A 25465-nucleotide genomic window follows, 5' to 3' on the forward strand; every position below is an offset into this window, starting at 1 on the left:
TATAGAAATGGTTATATACACAGTAAAAATATTTCACAGCATTGAAAATGGTTTATGTAAGAAAGACTAGAAATAACCACTCTAGGTGGTGAAGTGATATGAAAGTAAACTTCATCCACTATTTGTGGAAATGTCATCTGGTTAAACAACTAAGACAAGTAAAGAAAAAAAAGAAAGTTCTCAATAAAAGTAAAATTAGAATTCCCTGAGTAATAAATTCACTAAGTAATAAATTCACTGAGTAATAAAATTTCTTGGCTCTGGCTCCTAAAACACAAAAATCATTTACCGGTAAAAACAGATAAAAGCATGCCTAGGTTTCTTAACATTCCGTACAATCAGAAGAACATGGAAACTACCAAAAATGTCCAACTGTAGATGAATGAATTAAGAAGTATAGATTGCAGAGTGAGAGTATAGTGGATGGTGTTTTTGCCTTACACTTTATTGACCTGGGCTGAATTTCTGGCACCTATATGATTTCCAGAACCCTAATGGAAGTTAACTCTAAGTGCCCAGCCAGATAAAAATTTTGGCACGGCTGAGTGTTGCTTACAAAAGAAAATCACACAAAAAGTTGAGATTTTGTGAAATAGAGGGAGTTTTGTGTCACACCCAGCAGTGACCTGTAATGGTTCATTATTCATTATTCAGAAATTACTTCTGTCAGACTAGGGATGACCATATGGTATACCTGGCATTGAATTCTAGAGAGGGCGTGCAAGGCAAAAACACTAGCTGTTGATTAATAAAAGATAGTATATTATTAATAAGAAATATAATGCTATTTGTTAATAATTCTATCATGTATTTTATTAAATATTGTCTATATATTTAAACATTAATAAGAACTATATAAATAATTTAAAATATGCTTTATGCAATTAATATTATGAATTAATATTATGAATTAATATTATGAATCATTTTATTATTCTAATTCTCATTATTTATTGATAACATTTAATTATTAATGATATTAATATGATTAATATTTCATAGGTTAATTTGCTTATGTAATTATTTAAATTATAACTGACAGAATGAGGGGTATTGTGGTACTTATATTCAATAGAATACTATGCAGCCATCAGGAAAAAACCTTCAATAACAACTATTATGACAATGGTAAAGAGATAAATAGAATGCCTATATCAAATACAGGAAGGGGGTTGGGGAGGAGAGAGATGAGGAGCATTGGTGCTGGGAAGTTTCACTGGTGAAGGTTTGTTTTGTTTTTCAAATAAATAATATGCGACTCCAAACATGTTAGCAATCATAGTAATTAAATAAATATATTATATAAATATATTATAAAAAATAAAAATAGAGGCCAGAGTGATAGCACAGTGGTAGGGCACTTGCCTTGCACGTGTCAATCCAGGTTGGATATTGGTTTGATCCTAGGCATCCCGTATGGTCCCATGATCGATTTCTGAGTGCATAGCCAGGAGTAGTAACCCCTGATCATCACTGGGTGTGTCCGAAAAAGAAAAAAAAAACTAAAAATAATAAAATACTTTTCTGATGAAAAGGTCACTTTTTTATCACTCATTTTTGTGGGGACATAATTCAAATTGTGCCTAGGACGCCTGTGAGCCAATCCTAATAACTTGTTTGGTCAATTTACTTATGCTCAAACCAGTATTCTTTGTCTTTGGTCCAGACTATCTCTGAGAATTTATTTGTGTTCTGTAGTCATCAATATAACAATACTATTATGTGGATCATGGAATACTTGGGATCAAACTAGTGTCCTATCTTGTACAAGACATGCACCTCTGTTCTGAGATATCTATGAGACCTCCCTATGCCATTTTGCTGTAGTGCCCTAGCCACTAAATCTAAGGAAACACTGAGACATCATCCAAGCTAGAACAATATTTTATGTGTCTCTACAAAATGCTTTTCCATATACTCTGGCAACTTCCTGGATTCAATACCTATGTGGATTCCATTTAATTGATATCAATTATCTATTTCTGTACCATTTTAGCACATGCAGAAGAATGTCTAACAAGTTAAGTATTTTTGCATATTTAATTTTTCATCGGATGAGTATTATACAGAATTATAAAATATTCAATAATTTCAAGGCTTACTGTTGAAGATTAGTAGGTGTTCAGAAAAAAATGTTAAATAAATAAATAAGCAATATAGTAATGTTCAAAAGTCCATGCTTGACATAAAGTAGGATAACTGTGTTTAAATGCTTTAAAGAAGATATTTTGGTCTTAAATAGTCTTAAAATTAGTATTTATAATTCATTATCCAACCTACATACAGACTTCAAAAGTATATCTTCTGGTGTACTGACTTATATACAATAAAATGAGTAAAACTTACTTTTTATGTTGCTCATTTAATTTTGTTTTAAGTACTATTACAATGAATAAACTATTAGATGTAGGGTTGAGAGCTTAGTAATGGAGGAGTTGAAATTGGCATCAGACCTTTAAGATGGTGGATTTGGGAAATCATCAAGGAAACTGCATTGCAGTTTAAAAAGTAAAATAAAAATAAAAACAACAAACCACCCAAATTCTAGGAGGAGGAGAGAAAGGATAAACCTGTTTTAATATGGGAAGAATAGAGATAGACATGTCTCTCCTACTATCCTGGACATATTTAATATGTAGTGTCAAGCCTATTTTGTAATCTACTAAAGTTGGTTTCTCATACTCCAAAGAGAAAATCAGAAGAAATAGCATGTTTTTATGTTGGACCTAGCTCCTTTGAAGCAAATACCAAACTGATGCTTTGACTAGTTTTCTACTGTTCAATTTCAAACAAGCTTAGACATATGGGTTTCTAAAGGTGGAGAAATATTTTTGATGTTAGTGACAGTTTGTTTTCATATTCAAGTATAATTAAGGAGCATGAGATGCTATCTTGACAGGTAGAGCATTAACCCTTATGAAGAACTAAAACTTTCTCCCTTTATTGGTAAGGCTATTGCTGAATCAGTATTCTTCAGGAGGATTTTTCATAATAATAAGATAAATAGGATACCTCATCTTTTGTTTATTCGTAACTATAAATATTTTCCAAGCACTACCTTATTTCCCCAACTTTATTTAGGTCTTCACTAATTCATCAATGATATCAACTATCTAAATAGATAGACAGATAGCCCATACATGTTTTTGGCTTTGAGTATAATTTTGGAAGCGTAATTGAGTGTACTTTAGCCCATAATTTAGGCAGGCTACCAAATTATAAAACCTAGATTTTTTTAACATGTTGTGATCATATTTTTATAAATGAATTTTATGTACTGATATTTTTGGGTAGATGTGTATTAAAATAAATTAAAATCATATTCTCTTTATAATATATTTGATCTATATGTATGTAAATATACATATCATGTATATTTTTAAAACTTTACGAAGTATGTCATGATAGTCTAATATTCTAATGAAAAAATGTTCATAGTCTAAATGTCATTTTCTTTGTTGTTGATATAATGCCTGATTTAAAAGTGTGAAATAAAATTTAAGGATAATTTGAAATTGAACTGAGATGTGTGAGCCCAGTGGGAGTGGCTGCGGGCTGTGGGCAGAGTTTAGACTATAAGAAGTAGCATTTTTTTTTTTAATTAAACTCAGGTGTGAGAGCCAAGTGGGGAAGGCTGTGGGCTGTGACCAGAGTTTGAAGTAAAAAAAAAAAAAAGGACCTTGTGAGTAAAGATGCTAGTTCAGAATAAGTAACCAATATCAGTCTCCAATATAACCAACATATTCAAAATTCTTTCCCTTATCAGGACTTTAAACAGAAAATGTTAAGTCTACTCAAAGAACTCAAAGTAACCCTGGCACAGTCAGCTCATAAAACTAAAGAGAATATGAAGGTAAAATGAAAATACTTTAAGCAGAAATATTAGGGTTGAAAAACATATTAGGTGAAATGAAAATCTCACTGAAAACCTCACCAAGTGAATAACTAACAGTTGCTGAGCACAGAATCAATGAGCTAGAATATGAACTGTATTGCACCTACATACAGCAAAAGAAACTGATAGGAGTCTTAAAATAATTAAATAGAAGATAAGATATGTCCTCAAAATAAGTGAAAAGACAATGGGCGTTTGGGGTAAATTTAACAGGAACAACTTAGTAACTATTGGGGTATCAGAGGTCCAAGAAGAAAACCCCTTGATGAAACAACAGTCACAACATCATCACTGTGAAATTCCTAGAGCTGAAGAGTGTTTTCACACAGTCAGGATGATTGAAGAGTGCCAGCTTAAAAGGAACCAAATAAAAGTACCCCAAAGATATCTAAGACAGACTGATGAAAATCATAGAGAAAAATAAAATATCAAAAGCAACAAGATGTGCTCGCTTCGGCAGCACATATACTAAAATTGGAACGATACAGAGAAGATTAGCATGGCCCCTGCGCAAGGATGACACGCAAATTCGTGAAGCGTTCCATATTTTAAAAAAAAAAAAAAAAGCAACAAGATTAGTCAAGTAGACTTGAATATTCTGAGAATGATCCACAGGTAGGCAATCAAGTAATCTATAATAAAATGACAATAAATACAAACTGGTTTTTGTCACCAACTGCTCTTGAGAAAACTGGTCAACTACATGCAAAAACTCAGTTCTCTCCTTAACATGCAATAATTTCAAGACAAAAGCGATTAAAAAACTTGATATCAAACCTGAATCCACAAGGCACATAAATGAAAATGTAGACAAAACATTCCATGACATTGAAACTTTTTAGTTTAAAAATGCCTTTGCATCTTTAAAGATGAAATGCCATTGTTTAAACATGTGGAAGCAAAGAAAAACAAATGGAACTTCATTAAAATGAAAGTCTCTGCAATTTAAAGAAAAGAGTTACAGGGGCCGGAGAAATAGCATGGAGGTAAGGCATTTGTCTTGCATGCAGAAGGTCGGTGGTTCAAATCCAGGCATCCCATATCCCTGAGGGAGCTTGCCAGGAGTGATTTCTGAGCATAGAGCCAGGAGTAACCCCTGAGCGCTGCTGGGTATGACCCAAAAAACAAAAAAAAAGAAAGAAAGAAGTTACTAGGACACAAAAACTACACACTAAATTGGAAGATCTAATCACCCAATACACATCATATAAAGCATTAATATCTAAGATTTGCCAAGAATTGATAAAAGTTATCTAGAGAAAAAAGTTAAAATAAAAATAACAAAAAAGAAAAAAAAGAAATCCAAAAAAAATGAGAGCGAAAAATGCACATTCTTCTCAAAGAAAAAAAATACATATGGACAAAAGGCACGTGGAAAAATGCTCCACATCACTAATCATCACGGAGATCCAACTCAAAGCAACAATAAAATATCATCTCACACAATAGAGACTGGTACACATCACAAAGAAGTAGTCAGTGTTGATTGGTGTGAATTCAGGGAGAAAGGGACTTTCATTCACTGCTGAAGGGAATGATGACTAGTCCAGCCTTTTTGGAAAGTAATATGGATGTTACTCCAAAATAAATTGAGCTTTTGTATGATCCAGCAATACCACTCCTAGGGATATACCCCCAAAACCCAAAAACCCCATGCATAAAATCCTTCTGTATTTCTATTTTTGTAGCAGCACTCTTTACAATAGTCAGAATCTGGAAACAACCAGATGATCAACAACAGATGAGTTGCTAAGGAAACTGTGTCACTTCTACACAATGGAAAACTAAATTGCTGTTAGGAAAAATGAAGCTTTGAGTTTTTAAAACATGGATAGATAATGGGGTAGGTAAAAACAAAAACATGGATAGATAAAGCTATTATTATGCTGAGTAAACAAATTGTGTAAGTGAAGTGAGTGGCATAGTATTATTTCACTCATTTTGAATGTATAAGAAAAATTATAGGTAGTATGGTAATAATATGCAGAGCTGATAAAGATGAAGAACAGGAAGACCAGTCAATGGTAGCAAGCTTGGTACAAAGACTAGTGAATGCTATTAATGTAGTGAACAGTCCATAGTGAGAGTGATATTTGGACCTGATCACTATGAAGAAAATCTGGGTGCTAAAGAATACTTAGAGGGTACTGAGAGGGTACCTTTTAATTAAGATTAATACAAAATGCAGTGGCAAAAAATAAAAGAGAGAGAGATAGCAAAAGAGATAATTAACTGATTTTCACAGAAGTAGGGAGGGGTGGGAGGATTGGAGGAAAACTAGTGACATTGGTGGTAGAAAACGTGAACTATGCTGCAAAAGAGTGTCAGAAAGAAAAAAAAAGGAGAAAAAAAGAGCTAGAAGAAAAATGTATTCCCCAGGGAAGAGGCCATCAGGGAAGGTAAGAAGGAAACAGGAACAAAAGAAAAAAAAAGAAGGAAACAGGAAACATAGGTACTGGGAAAAGTGGATTAAGTGAAGATTGTTGGACATTTTATGACGTAGCACAATAATTAAATATTTTATCTATGAAAAATAAAAAGTTGTACCATGAACAATTTTGTGATTGTATTATTTTCCAGCTATTTCATGTAAAATAATCTCTCAACTTAATAAAAGTTAAGCATCAATAAGCTAATGTGTATGACTTCATAGCTGTTATTAATAAAAATATTTCAAATAATTTAAGTAACTATTTAGTGTATTAAATATTTTTTATCTAAGTAGTATCTGACATAACAAAATGAAGTGCTGATAAAATATGAAGAGTGGGCTTTTTAGTTAGAAACAGGATCGCAGTTGGACATCGTTTAACTAAGGAAAGATTGATTCAGACAAGATCACCCTCCCTTAGGGGAAGACAAGTGTGATCATGTCATACAGACTTTTCACTATTGTTGACCTGGATATTTAAGATTAAATTCTAGGCAGTTGACACTGATCTTGAAATAGATATCAAATGTAGGTTTATTCAATTGGGAATTTGTACAACTGATTCCATTTGGAAATTCTCTCTGTCTCTCTCACTCCCTTTTTCAATAAGCATATTAACAAAATATTGCATAAAATTTAAAAGGGATATCCTTTGTTGCAGCTTTAAGTACATTTATTTAAATAATTTTGAGTTAAGTGAAATAAAATTGCAATATATTTTTAATAGAGTTGATTTATTCATTTGAACAAGTTGGGACTCTAAATGTATTTTATTTATTTATTTATTTATCTATTTATTTATGTATTTATTTATTTATTTTTGGGTTTTGGGCCACACCCGGTAACGCTCAGTGTTTACTCCTGGCTTGGGGGATCAGATGGGACCCCGGGAGATGGAATCATGGTCCATCCTAGGCTAGCGCTGGCAAGGCAGACATCTTACCTCTAGTGCCACCGTGTCGGCCCCTAAATGTATTTTATTATCAGGTAACTATAAATTTGTACAAATTTCTCTAGTATTTTTGCCAGAATTTATTGCACATTTCTACTACAAAATCTGCTGTGCTAAATACAATAATATAATTATATGCTTTTATAAACCTTTACCCAACTATAATATGTATACATAGGTAATCATTGCCTTTTAAATATGTTATCATAAATAAATCTTATTTATTTATAAATACATCTTATTAAGCTGTAAATATTACTATTACTACTACTATTACTACTACTATTACTACTACTGCTGCTGCTGTTATTACTACTACTACTACTAGTAGTTGTTGTTTTGGGCCACACCTGGTGAGACTATGTGCTCAGAAATTGCTACTGGCTTTGGAACACTGGGGGGATCAAACCTGCTAGCGAGCACAGGGCAGAAACCTTACCACTTGTGACACTACTCTGACCCCTTTTTTCTATATTTTTGGTTTGTGACTTCATAACATATTCTAACTTTTCTTTTAAATGCTGGTTTGATTTGGAGTATTAGGTTAGCCAATAGGGTGACGGACCACATTCACTCTGGCACCACATATGACTCCCCATGACTATCAGAAGTGATCATTGAACAGAGTCAGAAGTAATCCCTCAGTACTGTTGCATGTGCTCCCCCATATTAAAAAAAACCAATAAAATAAAATAGTGACTCTTTATAAAATCTGTTTGTTTAAAGATATCATTTTCTGAATATTAATTATAAATTCTTCTCTTTGTTTTCAGCCTTCACATGTTATCTATTAATATAGAGATACCTCAAATAGAGTAGTCACTGACATTTAATTTATAGTACCCTATAAAATACAATATGCAGAAATTGTAATTTTATAAATCATCTCTTATTTAGAATAACTAATCCTTAATCTAATAAATACATTAAAACTATATCAACATTCATAAGCAAATAAATAGTAATGTAATCATTTGCCATACTCTATTATTTAACTGCTTGGCCAGAATAACAAATTATTGCTGGATATCATAATACATTAAGTCTCACAATGATAATTACAAATTTGCCGTATTTTAATATGTATTAAGTATAAGAATAAAAATAAGATGTGAATGTGAGTGAGAGTATTTTTTACTATGCATATCAATTTGTGGGAGGATATGGATGTGGTTTTCATGGCATGACACTTTCCTTTATCCATATGTATTATACTATCATCTTGAGAAATTACAACATATGTTCCTATAACATTGACTGAAGTACTGCATGATATTAAGGGATCAAAAGATCCACAGATGCAAACAAAGATCACCTGAATATTCTATAAGCTGTTTTCACAACTCTACCAACTTTTCTGTATAATCATAGTCATATTCAGATTATAGTTCATAATTCTTATCCTTTAAAAATTGAGAACACCACCTGTTTTCTTTCTGGTTTGAAGGGGAAAAATGTTTTAATAGGATTAGGAAACATTCCGTTTTTGTTTTTAGCTGCCTCGTTTTGAAAATTAGGGTCATGGATGATAGCTTCCTGAGTGAGGCAGCAAAAGCAATGGTAATGGAGAAACATTAAAAAGATTCAGATGTATGGCTCTAAACAGCATTCTCAAATATGTGAGTGCATTGACATGCTTGATTATGCAAAAGCTGGGCTGTGCACATCATAATAATAAGCTTTCTCATTAGATTTTCTGCATTTTCTGCTTCTTGATCAGCCAAACATACAGTCAAGTCTAAGCTCCCTTTTGAAATTTTTCTTTCACACAAGTTAAACTACTAGAATTAAAAGAAAGAAAATAGACCTCTAGAATAAGATTTTAATTAAAGGGGAAATGAGAAATGTTGAAACTTCATAAAATTCAGAATGTACTTTAATTAAAGTCATCTTTAAAACAAAATTTTACTTGGCTTCCATAGATGTCAAATCAATCACAAGTCATCAACTAAATAAAGAATGTTGTGAAGGATATTAAAAGTAAATCTAAAAATAGAAACTTATCAGGTGTAATAAAATCTTTATTTCCCAATGATTTTACTCAGATAATTGGGATTATTTCTCAAAATACATAATTATTAATGATAAAAGAAAATAACCTAAATTTTATAAATACTAGGCACATTTTACAATTTTTCAAAGAAATGCAAAGATATTAAAAACCACTTTTCTAGCTAAAATACCTTTTTACTTAGATCATAATTAATTTTTACAATTACTTAAAAATAACTAAAAGTGAAGTTACAAATTTATTTAAATTGAACAAATAAATCTTTATACCTGCAACAAACTTTGTTATAAATTTGTAGAATAGCTATAAATTTTATTACATTTTCTAATATCTTTGTATCAACTAAGACAATGATCAAGAAAAAATAAATTATCCTACATACAATATATGTGCTATGATAGCATATATAATGTGTCAGAAACAATGTAATAATTAAAAGCATTCTTCTACCTATAAAGCATAATTATTTTTATTACCTTGTAAAATAAATTTTAGTTTATTTTATTGTCCCATTATAATTAAAATTATATTGCATATGTTATGTAAAATAAGATATAATCAGAAGAATGTGGGGGGAAGCTATTAAATATACTTCAGATTTTTAAGATTAATGTTATTAAAATACGTTGGGTACCAGTCAAGAAAAAGTACAAGGTCTAAGTTTTGTTTTACAAAAACTTAGGAGTAATAAAATACAATAAGAAAATAGGGAGTTTTTATTTTCTGACTTGTTGTTAAGCTACATACTACTAATAATTTGTTCTAGAGTATAGGTGGTTAACTTCAGTCACTCATATTTCAAATACTAAGATTGCTGGTATGTTATTTTCTAATTTTTATGTTGTTGTTTAGTGTATATCATACATTTTTCCAACCATACCTCTGTATATTTTCCACTCTGCTCACTGAATTTTATTGCTTGTTCAATTGCTCAGCATTGGAATATGTGGAGCCAGAAGTCTATTCAGTAAAGACCCACAGTCTTTCAGGTCCCTCAGTACTACAATCCATGAGGTGCCTTCCAGTCTTTCCCAGTGCTTTGAATTTCAACATTGTAAGATAACCTCTTTTCATGATCAGAAATTCACATATGGGACCAGAGAGATAGCATGGAGCTAAGGCATTTGCCTTTCGTGCAGAAGGTCATTGGTTCAAATTCTGATATCCCATATGGTCCCCAGAGCCTGCCAGGCGCAATTTCGGAGCATGGAGCCAGGAATAACCCCTGAGCGCTGCCGGGTGTAACACAAAAACCAAAAAAAAAAAAAAAGAAAAAAAGAAATTCACATATAAAACTTTTATATTCCAAAACCTAATTTGATAATAAAAATTTGTGTTTTGTGACAGTTTTCTATTTCCTGCAATGTTTCCCTATTAGCCTGCTTATAATCTTTCCTACAATCTCTACATTTCCCTTACTCTATAAATATAAACCACCTCAACTCCATCACACACCATGCCACAAACACACAAATACAAATCACACACATTTATTACTAGTCCTCCCACTGCCCTCCAGCGTCTTTTGTCTGCATGTTTCAAGTCCTCACTGTGAGAATCCAACCAATATCTCCACTGGTATGCAATGCTTTTTATAGCTTTAACCTAATCAAATTATCGAAATTTTAGGATAAACATTTTAAGAGCTTGCATCTCAATACTTTAGGGTTTCTGACTAATAAATGAATTTATTAACCTTTTCTCAACTCACTCTTAGTTTTTCTCTCCCTGACAGTCCAGCATCTAATCTAATCTTGTTCTTAGGTATCATATAAGCTGGATGAATTTTTTTCCTCTACATTTTTAAGATCACCCTTCTTTTATCTTTTTATTTATTTATTTTTGGTTATTGAGCCACACCCAGTGGTGCTTAGTTTTAGTCCTGCTGTGTACTCAGAAATCACTCTCGGCAGGCTAAAGGGAAACACCCTATCTGTGCTGTGCTATCACTCAGGCCCCCTTTTTATCAATTTTAATTTTTTTTATATTTTATGAATTTGGGGAAATATCAAGCATGGCCTGAACAAAACAGCATGTATACTCAAATATTGATTGCTTTGATTCTAAGATGACTACATATTACCAGAAATCAAACCCAGGGGCTCTCACTATAAGGAAAATATCACAAAACCACATCACTTTATCTTCTGTCATTTTATAAGCTGTTCTAAAATCCTATAGACTAAGTATGATAATATAATATGTTTAAATAATGCTTAATATAGACAATTCTCTAAGGTAAAGTTGCAATTTGGGTGTATTTGTGCCAAACCTGACATCACTCTGCTCAGAGTTTAGTCCCAGAGATACTTTGGAACCATGCATTACCCAGGAATAAACTGGATTAACGAAATGCAAGGAAATTACTTTAACTTCTTAACTCTTGCAAATGACAAAATGCTGACATATTTTTTAAATTTATCACCAGATTAATTTCACTCAAAATACAAACATTAAAATGCAGCATGTAATAAAGTATTAAATGTTTCCAATTGCTAAGAGAGTAGATTTTTAAGTTCTCACACATACAAAAAGTTACTATCTAAAGCAGTAGGCACTGAACTAATCATATTTTAATTTATAAAATCATTTTTGGGTATATTTCAAGTTAAATCAAGTTATAAATAACATTTAATAAATCTATTAGAAACTATTTGTCTTTTCTGACACATATTACAAAAACAAGGATTATTAAATTTTGTGGTGAATATAAATCTAATCATATCATGAATATATATTTCTATAAAATATGACTTGATAAATACCTTATAATGTGCTAATACTAAATATTGTGATATAAAAAGAGGCTAGTGGACCATATTTATTTAAAAATAAAATAGAAAGTCATTATTTTAGAAAAATATGGACTATATTAGCTTGTCAGTTAACTGTTGAAAAATAAACCAAAGCCTATCAGAACATACTCTGTAAAGATTTATGCATCCCTTATCATAAAATGTTTAGTTTCATCAGTCAGTCCAGCTGTTACTTAGATCTAGATAAGTTCTAAGCAAGAAAAGACCTTTTTCTTCTGTGTTACAATGGTAGAAATTGTTTCCATGTGATACCTTTTTCCAGAAGCTTTTTTCAAAGATGCTGTTATTTAACAATACATTGACCTTTGTCTCCTCCAAGGGATGCATCAGAAATTTTCATAAATCTTGGGAAGAAATATTCACAGACACTCTGTATAAATCTAAATGCTGAATTCTGAGGAGTGAAGAAAAGCAAATTTTAGTTCTCATTTGTTGCTTATTACAAGAGAATTTTAAAGATCTCAACAGACTAAAAACTTGACTATTTAAAAGAGGAATAGGAATTAACAACATCAAAAACACTTAAATAATCCATTCTTTTAGATTATTTCAAATTGTTCAGTCAATTAAAATGATTTTATTCTTTATGCTGAAATTCATTGTGATCATATGAAAGTTTCTTTATTTTATCAATTTGTTTTTATATAAAAACCAATAATTATAATCCCTATAAAGTCCTTAAGTAGATAATAATTTTATATCATAATAATAAGCTGATGCCAGTTTGAGTGATGAAACTCAATTAATATTTTAATCTATTAACATTTTTATGTTTTCATTTTTTAAAAGCACTGTGATTTACATAATTATTCCTAGTTGAATTTTAGACGTACAATATTTTGGCATTGATCCTATCATCATTGTCAGCTTCCCTCCACCAATGGTCAGAGATTCTATCCCAAATACTTCCACCCACACACTGCCTCAAACATACCATCTTGGGTCAGGCATCTTTTCAAGTTCAGTTGTTAAAATTTTGTCTCATGCTTTCACTATTGCTGACTCTCTGATTTTATATTTAGCTCTATTATTTCTTAACATCATTGATATACCCACATTTCCTTGACTATTATCCTATTGCTTCTCCATTTTCTCTTAATCCACTACCCTCTATTCCATTATATTCCTCCATTACATTCCTTATCCTTCCTATATTCTGAGTCCAAGAGTGATCTAGAAATTCCCCTTTTTAAATTACTGCATTCAGGATGCTGGAGAGATAGCACAGTGGTAGGGCATTTGCCTTGCAAGCAGCAGACCCAAGATGGACGGTAGTTCGAATTCCAGCATCCCATTTGGTCCCCTGTGCCAGCCAGGAGCAATTTCTGAGCACAGAGCCAGGAGTAATCCCTGGCATCTGTAGGATGTGGCCCATTTCAGCTTCATCCATTTAGCATCTAATTGCATGATTTTGTCATTTCTTAAAGCTGTGTACCATCCCATTGTAGACATATACCAAATCATCAAAATCCACTTCTCTCTCTTTGGATATCTAGTTTGATTCTGTAGGTCTTGCAAATAGAATTGTATTATTAAAGTTTCTTTTTCCTAAATTATTTTATTTAAACACCTTGGTTACAAATTTGTTCATTATAATGTTTTTGTTTTGAGTGTTACAAAGATGTTTGAAAATCCTTCTTCAGTGCACTTTCCAAAAAACCAATGTCCCTAATTCCCCTCCCACCCTCTTTTTTATATTTATCTAAATTCTACTTTTAGGCAATATTATTATATTAATTAACACATTTATCTCTCTTCCATTTAAGGCAATATTATTAATATTAATTAATATTTCTCAATATAATATTTGCAATATTATTAGTGAAAGTTATTGTGTATATCACTTTACCTCCTTTCAATTCCAGTTCTTGTCCAGAGCGATCATTTCCAAATATCATTGTCACAGCAGTCCCTTCTCTACCCAAACTGGACTCTCCAGAAATCTGTAAAAAGCTTCCTATCATGAAATTGTCCTCTTGTCACTAGTTTCTAATATATCTGGATATTATTACCATAACATTCATATAGGGTGCCGGGGATTGAATCAAGGTCCATCCTGGGTCAGCATCATGCAAGGCAAATGCTCTACTGCTGTGCCATCACTATGGCCCCATGAATTTAATTTTTTGCCAGATTTTAATTATTAGTATTTTAATATAATGTTTACTAAATGTAGATATAGTGGTTATCCTTTCAAAATACCAATCTTAGTGGGAATGATTTCAAATTTTTACCATTTAGTATAAAATTGGCTATGGATTTTTAATAGATAGCTGTTAATATCCTGAGGAAATTTTCTTGCAAATATATTCCATTCCATTTTTTAATTTAATTTTTTTTGGAACTTGTCAAAAACTTTTTCTGTATTGATTGATTTGGCCATCTGATTTATAATAAATTTTTGCTGTAATAGATTTTCCTCTTTATTTAAATAAAATTCATCACATACTAGGCATAGTTGATCATTATACATTTGTTTCCATATAAGTTAAAGAAAACTTAATAAAATAGCACGAAAAAAATAATAAAATGGAAGAAAGAATGAGAGAAAAAAGAGAGTAAGAAAGAAAGAGGAAGAAAAAGAAAAACTAAGAAGTTGGGTTCAAATACATTTGAAAATGTATCTCCTAAAAGTGATTAATGCAATGGCAAAAGGTTTACTAGGCTCTTGTTCGCTGTACATTCTGTTAAATTGGGATATTCCTTTAGTGGTGACAGCATCAAATAAAGTTTTTAGAAGTTCAAAGCACTATTATGAATACTATAAAATTTAGGGTCATTTACTCAGCTGCCAGAACTCTTGGAAAAAGACAATATGAGAAGAGAGTGCCAGAAATGTGCTACACAAAGCCCTGATGATACCAGCCCCTCCACCACCTGTTTAGATCATATCAGTGTTTCCGAAGGGAATTGTGGATCATAGATGAGTTGAGGCTATTGAGGAAACAGATTCTGGATGATGAAAACAGCAAGGGTGGCTTTGGCAGGGTAGAGCTTGGCCCACTCTCTCCTCCAAGATGGCCGTCTTTCTGCTGCGTGGGCTGATGCAGCCATACTCTTATGCAGTTTGGTTTATATTTCTTTCTAGAAAAGAGTGAGTCTTGGGACCGGAGAGATAGCCCAGCGGCGTTTGCCTTGCAAGCAGCCGATCCAGGACCAAAGGTGGTTGGTTCGAATCCCGGTGTCCCATATGGTCCCCCGTGCCTGCCAGGAGCTATTTCTGAGCAGACAGCCAGGAGTAACCCCTGAGCACTGCCAGGTGTGGCCCAAAAACCAAAAAAAAAAAAAAAAAAAAGAGTGAGTCTTTAGAGCTTACCTGTTTTTAACATGCAACCTTATTTGTGGGTCTGACTAAAGCTGCCAAGCTTCCCAGAAGAAGGAAGATATAGAGGTTTGCCTGAAATGGCTACAAAATGCCCCGGTGACATCAGCCTAAAAATCCGCATACCAGAAGTGTGGTCAGATCAGTATCCCCGAAGAGAACCATAGAGTGTCATAAACAAGCTAAAGTTATTTCGGAAACGATTCTGGATGATGGAGGCAGCGAGTTTGGTTACATCAGGGCAGGAATTGACTCACCACCTTTCCCCTAGATGGCCTGTATTTGTTGTGTGGGCAGGAGTTGCCATGATCTTTCACAGCTAAGTTTACATCTTATCTTATTGGGGAAAAGTGTGAATTTATGTTCTATGTTCTTGTTACTGCCTCTTCATTCTTGCTACATATTATTCATATGGTTTGGGGAGGTTACATGTTTCTGTGAATTTGTCTACTTTTTCCAGTATCTTCAGTATATAACAGAGTAGAGTTGTTCATAGTCAATTATTATGATGTCTTGGACTTCTGGGTGTTCTTTTGTTTCTCTCCTTTGGTTTCTGATATGATTTTATTTTTTATCTTTTTCTTTTAGTTGTATTTTTAGTTGTGAGTCTAGCCAATGGTCTGCCTATATTGTTTATCCTTTCATAAAATCAACTACTGGTTTTATTGTTTCTTTGTATTTCTTTCTTGGTTTCTAGATTGTCCATTTCTTTTCCTGTATTTATCATTTCTTTTCTTCTACTAGTCTCATTTTCATTTATTGTTGACTATTCAGACACTTCTTGTATTTATGCAGGTTGCTGATTTTGTCTGCTTTCCTTTTGTAGAATTGTGTTGCTATGAGTTTTGAATTAAGTACTGTTGTTGTTGTGTCCCATAGATTTTTGTAACTTGTTAATTCATTATCATTAGTACCATGGATATTTTTATTTCTTCATTTACTTGTTTTCAACCAGTTGTTATTTAGCAGTATGTTATTAATTTCAGGGTGTTAGAGTGCATCTATATATTTTTTCAATGACTAATTTCTATATCTGTGATATTGAGGTCTGATACAATATTTGACATAATACTTATGTTTGTGAATTTATGTTTAACTTATATCCTAAAATGTAATTTATACTGTAGATGTTTATTGTGTATTAAAAAAGAGCATGCACTTGACTTTTTGTGGATAAAATGTTATATATGTCCCCACTCTTTCAGTTTCTTATTTATGGCTTTATGGGTCTTGTATTTCTACTGGTGCTCAGTATACTTGATCTATGCAGGGGTGACAATAGCATGTTGACATCTCTCTCTGATTTTGTTTCTATCCAGGTGTTTCTTTAGGTTTGTAAGCAAAAACCTTACACTTTGCTGACTGAACATACAGTGAGAATATATTAGAGTGAGTACTTCTTGATCTATTGTTCTCTTAACAAAAAAAGTATTGCTAATATCATATTTCTTTCTTTCTTTCTTTCTTTCTTTTTTTTTTCTTTGGTTTTTCGGGCTACACCCGTTTGATGCTCAGGTGTTACTTCTGGCTAAGCACTCAGAAATTGCCCCTGGCTTGGAGGAACCATATGGAATGCCTGGGGATTGAACCACGGTTCTTCCTGACACCTTACATCTAGCGCCACCTTGCAGGCCCCCTAATATCATATTTCTAATAACTTGCTTCAAATTGAATACAATGGCCTGATGTAAGTTTGTATGTCTTAGATTATTTTTTGTTTTACATTGACTTGAATGTTTTATGTCCATTTTATTTTTTGAGCCTGTGTCTATCCTGGGATTATTGGATGAATTTCAGTAGGCAATACCTGTAGATATTATTTCCTGACCTAACTTGCCACTGTCCCTTTTGATATAATTTGTTGCCAATTAGGGATAATTTATTTAAAGGGCTATTATTCTTTATGGTTTTTTTTTTGGGGGGGTTCATACCTGGCAGCGCTCAGGGGTTACTTCTGGCTCTACGTTCAGATTGCTCCTGGCAGGCTTGGTGGACCATATGGGATGCAGGGATTCAAACCACCATCCTTCTGCATGCAAGGCAAAAACTTTACCTACCTCCATGCTATCTCTAGGGATGGAGGGCCTGATACTCTTTAAACGTAGCATTGCTGGGCTGGAGAGATAGCATGGGGGTAAGGCGTTTGCCTTGCATGCAGAAGGTAGGTGGTTTGAATCCCAGCATCCCATATGGTCCCCGGAGCCTGCCAGGAGCGATTTCTGAGCATAGAGCCAGGAGTAAACCCTGAGCGCTGCTGGGTGTGACCCAAAAATACAAACAAACAAAAAAAAATGCAGCATTGCTGCTTCTACAGTTGGTTTATGTAAGTGGTTCATTAAAAGAAGGTTGGTTTGGTTTTCACAAATGTGACCAGCTTTTGTTTGTTTGAGAGTGTATTTAAACTTTCCTCCCACTTAGATATGATCTTTGGTGAGTGGTAGATTCTAGGTTAAAAGTATCTTTCATTTAGTAATATTAAAATGTCACTGCACTTGTTTCTAAACTACCCCAAGTTATACTAAAGTTCTGTTGTCATTTTTACTTTTCCCTTTTACTTAAAATTTTACTGATCTCTTACAGAATTAAGTATTTCATCTCTTTTGTATCATTGCTTTCATTTTGTCATTTTGATTACTTAGTGTACTATGTATACTGGTGTTGTTCAATTTTGTTAATTTTGTCTGCTATCTTACTTTTGTTTCAGACTTTGTATAGCAGTTTCTTTTCAGAGAGTGGGAACTTATTCAGACTTAATTTCACCACAGCTTGTCATCCCCTTTCTATTTTGTATTATAGGAATACAAAAAGGTTACTCACAAATTACAGAATGGTAATTCAAAGATTTCTTTTATCTTTGTCCATCAAGTACCTTTCATTTTTTTTCATTATTTAGTTTGCTTTTTATTTTCTTCTATACATTCTTTCCTATTCTGGCATGTATTTTATCTTTAATATTCAGATATTGAGTTCTTGCCTGGGATAGTCTTCTATTATTTTCTCGTGTATTTTTTAGCTGCTTCAATACCATTTGTATTCAATTTTTATACTCTAATAAAGTTCTTTGAAGTGGTTGAATTTCTCATGCAAAGTTTGCTTACTTCTGCTGGCAAGTACTTGCTTAATTTTGGTTGTCAGTGCAGTGCTTCAATTTCAGATTTTTACCTACCTTTTTCACATGTTTCTATGAGCTTTGAGACTTAACTGGGCTTCTCTGCCTTTACCTACAGTGAGCTCTGAAGTTTTTCAGCGTTAATGGTGGAAGTTTAGTATCCCAGTTACTTGGGAGCTGATCTGATGAGTTACGTTAAGCAGTGAGTTAGTATGAATATGTCTGCTATTTTTTGAACCGTGCAGTTTCATTTGAGTGTTCCCATAGAGTTGTTAATTCTTTACTCCCATAAGTTTATCGATATTTAAATCTGGATACTGTCTCAGAAATAAGATTCCATGTCACACAAATTGCCAACATCAGAGATGTAAGTGGTAATATTTTTGGTTTTAGTTTTAGAGGATAAATGTATATAAGATGAGGTCAATTCCTGAAGTAGGTGTGTGATATTTTGCAGTAGAGAAAAAAATAGGTTCCCTAGGGTTTGTAGACATGACGCTGTGTGGTATATCAGGATGGGGATGTGCAGGTCTGGGCTCTTTACTACATCCACTGAGGTTTAGAGAATAGATGACATAGGACTTGACTGGACAATCTGTCACCAAGGTGCAGGACACAATTGCACAGGGCAGAAGGATAGGGTTCCTCAAGCATGTAAGCACAGGATTTCAGGAACAAAAAGGCACAACTCAATGATAATTTGTCAATGAGAACTATAGATCCATAAGGAAGATCAAAAATTAGATTTGAGTGTTCTTTTAAAACATTTTAATTAGCAAAATATTAAAATTAGCAAAATATAAAAAAAACTTTACATTATGCTATAGAAAATGCCTTGCTAATCATTGCATGCCAAAAATGTTTGTATATTGAATAATAATCAGTGATATTTTCAATGCTCAAAAACATATTACACAGAAAATATCACATAGCTCCTGTACTTCAGAGAAATAACATAAAAAGTAAATCTGTAATATATTCCTTTCCTTTAGAATTCTTTTAAAATTCAAATTCTAAATATGTATACATTGCTTAATTTTTTATTTAATAACAAATACTATGTTCACAAACTAGAAATAATTCCAGTTGAAATAATAATATAGATTCAATTAATTAAGAGCAATCATGCTGGAGCAACAAGGATAATTGAACATTCATAGTCTAACATAAATAAGATACAGTAAATCAGAGGCTAGAATGTTAAATACAAAACTTTCTTAAAAAAAACTAAATAAACACTCATCCTGATGAGATTTTGGTAGCTTCCTATAAAAGTAAATGTAGTCCTATCATTTAACTATCATACTACTAAAAATTAGAATTTGTATGCCCACAACGGTTAATGCAACTTATTTATAATTGTATTACACTGAAAATAATAAAGAGCACTTCAATAGGAAAATATAGAATAGATATTATAAAAATAGCATAATTCATTATTAAAGATAATGGATTATTATGATAAAATATTTTGATAAAATAAGGCTGTGTTTTGGTAGGTATTAGAAAACTAATCGCTACATAAATATGAGCTGTTTAATGAAGTTATATGGAGTCTTGAGTTATATGGGATTATATATGTATATGATCAATGCATCCCTAGTTGCCAGAATTATAGAAAAAGTGATCTACCTAAATATAACTTGGGGAAGGAACAAAATCAATCAACTAAAATTTAAGCAATGGTGCATGAATATTAAAATTTGGTTGACAGTTGCTTCCTATGGATATATAAATATTTAAAATCTGAAATATTACACATGCACATTGGTATTATAACATATAAAAATATTAGTGAGTATATAACAGAAAACTTTAAAAATAGTGACTATTAGTAATGCATATATAATTAAATTTATATTTTATATTTTTATGCAATATATTTGGATATTATTTATACAAGTTTTGCAAACATCATTATGTATGCAATAGGAAGCCTTTGCTTCCTATTTTAATGTTTCACTAACTAGAATTTCTAATTTCTAAGTTAAATAGATTGAAGAATGATTACTCTTACAATGTCCTTAATAAAAGAAAAGTGGTTAATAGCTTAAAATCAATTATAGAACTATATTACTTATGAATTTGTTACTTATAAAATGAAGAGAAATTTTATGTAATTTTAGATTTATGAGTATTTATAATAAACATTGGACATTGTCCACATTTGTCTTTGTTTTCCTATTTTAAATGTTTTTAGCCTGTTAATATAATATTATTTTGCATGAATTTCAAGTTTGAATCAATGTAATATAACATAAATAAATTATAAATTAGATCTATTGACTAATATTATTTATGCATTGATTAACTTTAATAACCAACATTTTGTTTTTTCTGAGTAGGTTTATAGTGTTTTATATATTTACTTTGATATTATGCCGTTATGTAGTTTGGATTATAGGTTAGTGCAATCTTCATAGAACAAGGGAGTAATTATCCTTTTGTGTATATGTCCTGCAAGATATATTTTGACTGGATTTGTTTTTTGGTTTTTGGTAGTATTCATTAGTAAAACATTTAGTTCAGTATTTTATTTATAGAAATAAATTTATAGAAAGCTTGCTAATAATATAAATTTAAACATACATAAATTGCTTCTGTTTGCATTTTGTTAATTTTTTGTATTTTGAGATGTCTATTGTATATCATATTTGTATATCAACCTCAAGTTTTTGGTACTATTTTATTATTTAAATTATTGTTTAGGGCCGGAAAGATAGCATGGAGTTAAGACATTTATTTGCCTTGCATGCAGAAGGATGGTGGTTCCTATCTTGCATCCCATATGGTCTTCTGAGCCTGCCAGGAGCTATTACTGAGCATAGAGCCAGGAGTAACCCCTGAGTGCTGCAGGGTGTGACCCCAAAACAACAATATTTTTCTTTATTTTCTATATATATATTTTTTCTTATATATATAAATATATTTTTTCTTTTATATATATAAAACTAATATATATGTATATATATATATATATATATTTTACTGTTAGGCATTTAAGGGGTCACAGTGAATAGTCATCATGAATTACTGTGGTAGGAACATACCCACAGTAGTACTTGGGGAGGTTAGAGATAAAAGTGATAGAACCTTGGTCTCATCAAAAAAAAAAAAAAAAAAAAGTTGGGGCCAGAATGGTGGCACAGAGTGGTAAAGCATCTGCCTTGCTGGTGCTAGCCTAGGACAGACCCTGGTTTGAACCCCCCGGGATCCCATATGGTCCCCCAAGCCAGGAGCTAGCCAGGAGCTATTTCTGAGCGCATAGTCAGGACTAACACCTGAGCATCACTGGGTGTGGTCCAAACAACAACAACAACAACAACAACAACAACAAGTTTTTAAGTACTTTGAGCTATTTTTCCAGTCCAATCTGACCTACATATGTCTTACGGACATTCAATTGACTATGATGACTCTTCTTTGCTATCAGATGAAATTGTCTTGTGCATTTTTTGTGCATTCTATTCTGTGTTTTAGCTATAAGTAGAGGTTCTTCAATTTTATCAATGCAAATTTAGAATAGTATGTTTGTTTAATGTATTCTCTAAAATTTTCCATATTCAAATTTATTCAATTTTATGTTTCATTTCCTTTTCAAAAGTTTATTGCTTTTATATTCTAAAGTTTATTGCTTTTATATTTTTAAGAAAGCTTTGACACGTTTTCTATATTACTTAATATTTAGATATGAAAATTTGTGTTATTATTTTTTATTTTACAATAATTAAGTTCTGATAGCAGAAGATAATTCTATTTTTCCTTAAGTAAGTATAAAAATACAATATGTATTATTATGTAGCCAATCTTGATGACTGCCCTTTGTGAATTTTAAATAAATCTAAATTTTTTAAGTATTAAATATTTGACAAATGAAAGTTAGGATAAGTGATTGATAATGCTCTTCTTTTATCTATACTGTTACTGATTTTCTGCCCACTTGATTAATGAATTACAAGTAAATAGTGTTGAAGTTCCCAAATATATTGTTGTATTTTTTTCTCCTTGAATTTCTATCACTTCTTGCCTCATGTGCATTGATTCTTTCTGCTATTTGTTTTTATAGTTAGGATTGTAATTATTTCTTGGATAATTGAACTCCTTATAATTATGTAATGTTCCTTTTATCTTTTTAAATTTCTATTCTTCCTGCACTAACTTTATTAGTATTAGCATGAAATTTTTTGGGGGGAGTGGAGGACAAATTTTTAGAAACCTTCAGAAATTTGTCCTGAAATCTGCTCAGACATAGCTCTGGTTAAACTTGGGGTCATATATGATGCTGATAATAGAAATTGAGTCACTATTGGGGCCAGAGCAATAGCACCTTGTGCCTTGCTCGAGGCCAATCTAGGATGGACTTGGTTCAATTCTCCAGGTGTCCCATATGATCCCCTGAACCAGGAGCAATTTCTGAGCACGTAGCAAAGAGTAACCCCCTGAACATCACAGGGGTTTCACAAGCATCACAAGCCAGTCATGGTTCCAAAGGCCAGTCATCTGTAGATAACAATCTTGGCTTTTGCACAGACCAAAGGGTGACAAGTCTTCTGATTTTGTCTTATTGTTAGCTGGTGAGGTAGGATAACATGCCCTTAGGTCAAGTTGTTCCCAATTTCCTCGTTGTCAGGATATCATATTAGAGCTGGGCCATGTTGGTGTTTGAGCAGTATTAAAAATGTCCCAGATAGGATTTGGTTCCTATAGCTGTTGTGAAGAACTCGCAACAGTCCGCATTAGGAAGAGTTGGTAAGGAGGGCCACAGCATGTGAGTCAGCAGGAGTGTTGGTTGTCTTTTCTTGATGGGGATGAGGTATAAGTTTGAGTGGGTGTCCCTTCACTTGGGTGCTGGATACTAGTTAGTTGGGGTAGGAGTTCTGTCTTGATGCCTAATAGATTAAGAACTGAGGGTGAAGAGTTTTAATAAGGTGGTAAACCTGGATGAGATTGAGGGGTGAAGGGATAGTCGGATTTCTAATAGAGGAGAAAGGGGGAAGTATATGGAAGGGGCAGAAAAGGAGAAAAGAGCAAATAAAATTAACAAGAAAAAGAAGAAAAAATGTAGTGAGAAGAGAAAAGAATGTTAGTTTGCTTGAATGTGTTCCATGAGAAGGCCATGTAGTATAAATCTGTAGGTCACAGTTGCTGCTTCGATGATCTGGCTGGTCACGTACTTCAGGTCCTAAAAGAAGGTATAACCTAGGAATAAAGTGTATGCTAAAGAGTTTTATCGAGGCCTCTTCATATTGCAAGCTGGGCATGGTATCTCATGTGACTGAGTCCCAAGGTGCCATGGGTTGTCCACCCTTTGTATCCAAGAATGCCTGTGGACAGAAAAGCTGAGAGGTTATTTTAAATATAGTAAGATTAAGGCATTAAATCATATTATTCTGAAATGCTTCCATTGGAGTCAGTGATTTCCCACGGTAATCTTTACCTGTAATCCTGTACAAAATCCCTAAGAGATTATTATGGGCCTTTGTAGTAAAAGGCTGATTACATACCCATTCTCTCTTCCCTGCTGTTTTTGCTGCTGTTAGTTTCTTTATGGTACAATGTGTAGTCAGGAGTTTGTGTTGTTCCTCTTTCATCTGATTTGAGCACTACTCCCCAGTATATGTTGACTTTACAGTATTTGGAGTTTCTACCCAGCTAAATCCTGTTATTTGATCATTGAGTATTAGATGTATATGTGGTGTGTTTTCTAGGTGCTTCAGAATAGTGCTATATTCCTGTGTTTATCTTTCATCTTCTGGCTTACTTCATTTAACATAATATGTTATAGGTCCATCCACGTTGTATCATTTCTGACTGCCATGAAGTATTCCATTGTGTATAGATACCACATCTTAATGATCCACTCAACTGTTGTTGGACATCGAAGTTGGTTCCAAGACTTGGCTATTATACTGAGTGCTGCTATAAATAGTGGGGTGCACACATACTTTTGGATGAATGTCCTTCCGACTTGGGAGTAGATACCTAGGAGAGTAATTGCTGGATCAAGTGGCAGCTCAATTCTGAGTTCCTTGAGCACTCTCCAGACTGTTCTCCATAGGGGTTGGACTAGAGAAAAATCCCACCAGCAGTGGATGAGAGTGCCTTTCATACTGCATCCCCACCAACAGAGATTGTTCTCATTATTTTTTATGTGAGCCATTCTCACTGGTGTATTTGGTACATCATTGTTGTCTTGATTTGAATTTCTCTGATGATGAGTGAAGGTGAGTATGTTTTCATGGGTTCGTTGGTCATCTTTCAGTCTTCCTCAGAGAAGTGTCTATTCATTTCATCTTCCCATTTTTATGGCTTTATTTTGTTTCGGAGGCTCAGCTTACTGAGTGCTTTGTATTTGAGTGAAAAGATTTTTTCCCATTCAGTTAACTGTTTTCTTGTGTTAAGTGGGGTTTCTTTCACCATGCAGAAGCTTTTTAGTTTGATGTAGTCCCATTTGTTTATGTTTGACTTTAAAGTTCTTGCCATTGGTGTTCCGTCCTTGAAGACCTTTTTAATATATAGGTCTTCGAGTGTTCTACCTATTTTACTCTCAATAAACTTTATATATATAAATATATATATCTATATTTTAGTTTTTCGGGCCACTCCTGTTTGATGCTCAGGGGTTACCCCTAGCTAAGCACACTCAGAAATTGCTCCTGGATTGGGGGGACCATATGGGACACCGAGGAATCAAACCACAGTCCTTCTTTGGCTAGCACTTGCATGCAGACACCTTACCTCTAGTGCAACCTTGCCAGCCCTCAATTTTCAATTTCCTACATGTGGTTTTCCAGTTGTATCAACACCATTTGTTGAAGAGACTTTCTTTGTTCCATTTCAAGTTCTTGGTTCTTTTGTCAAATATTAGTTGACTGTATATATGGGGGTTTATGTATGGAAATTCTGTTCTAACCCACTTGTCTGAGGTC

At 32.9% G+C, this 25465-nt stretch overlaps 1 non-coding gene across 1 annotated transcript; it reads left to right on the top strand.

The window, feature by feature from the left end:
• The first annotated feature begins 4339 nt into the window (after positions 1-4339).
• Positions 4340-4446, top strand: LOC126003030 (U6 spliceosomal RNA). The gene has a single exon (XR_007493575.1). It is a non-coding gene; the product is annotated as a U6 spliceosomal RNA (small nuclear RNA).
• Positions 4447-25465: the final 21019 nt, after the last annotated feature.

This window comes from Suncus etruscus, chromosome 2 (assembly GCF_024139225.1).
Source record: "Suncus etruscus isolate mSunEtr1 chromosome 2, mSunEtr1.pri.cur, whole genome shotgun sequence".
NCBI lineage: Eukaryota > Metazoa > Chordata > Mammalia > Eulipotyphla > Soricidae > Suncus > Suncus etruscus.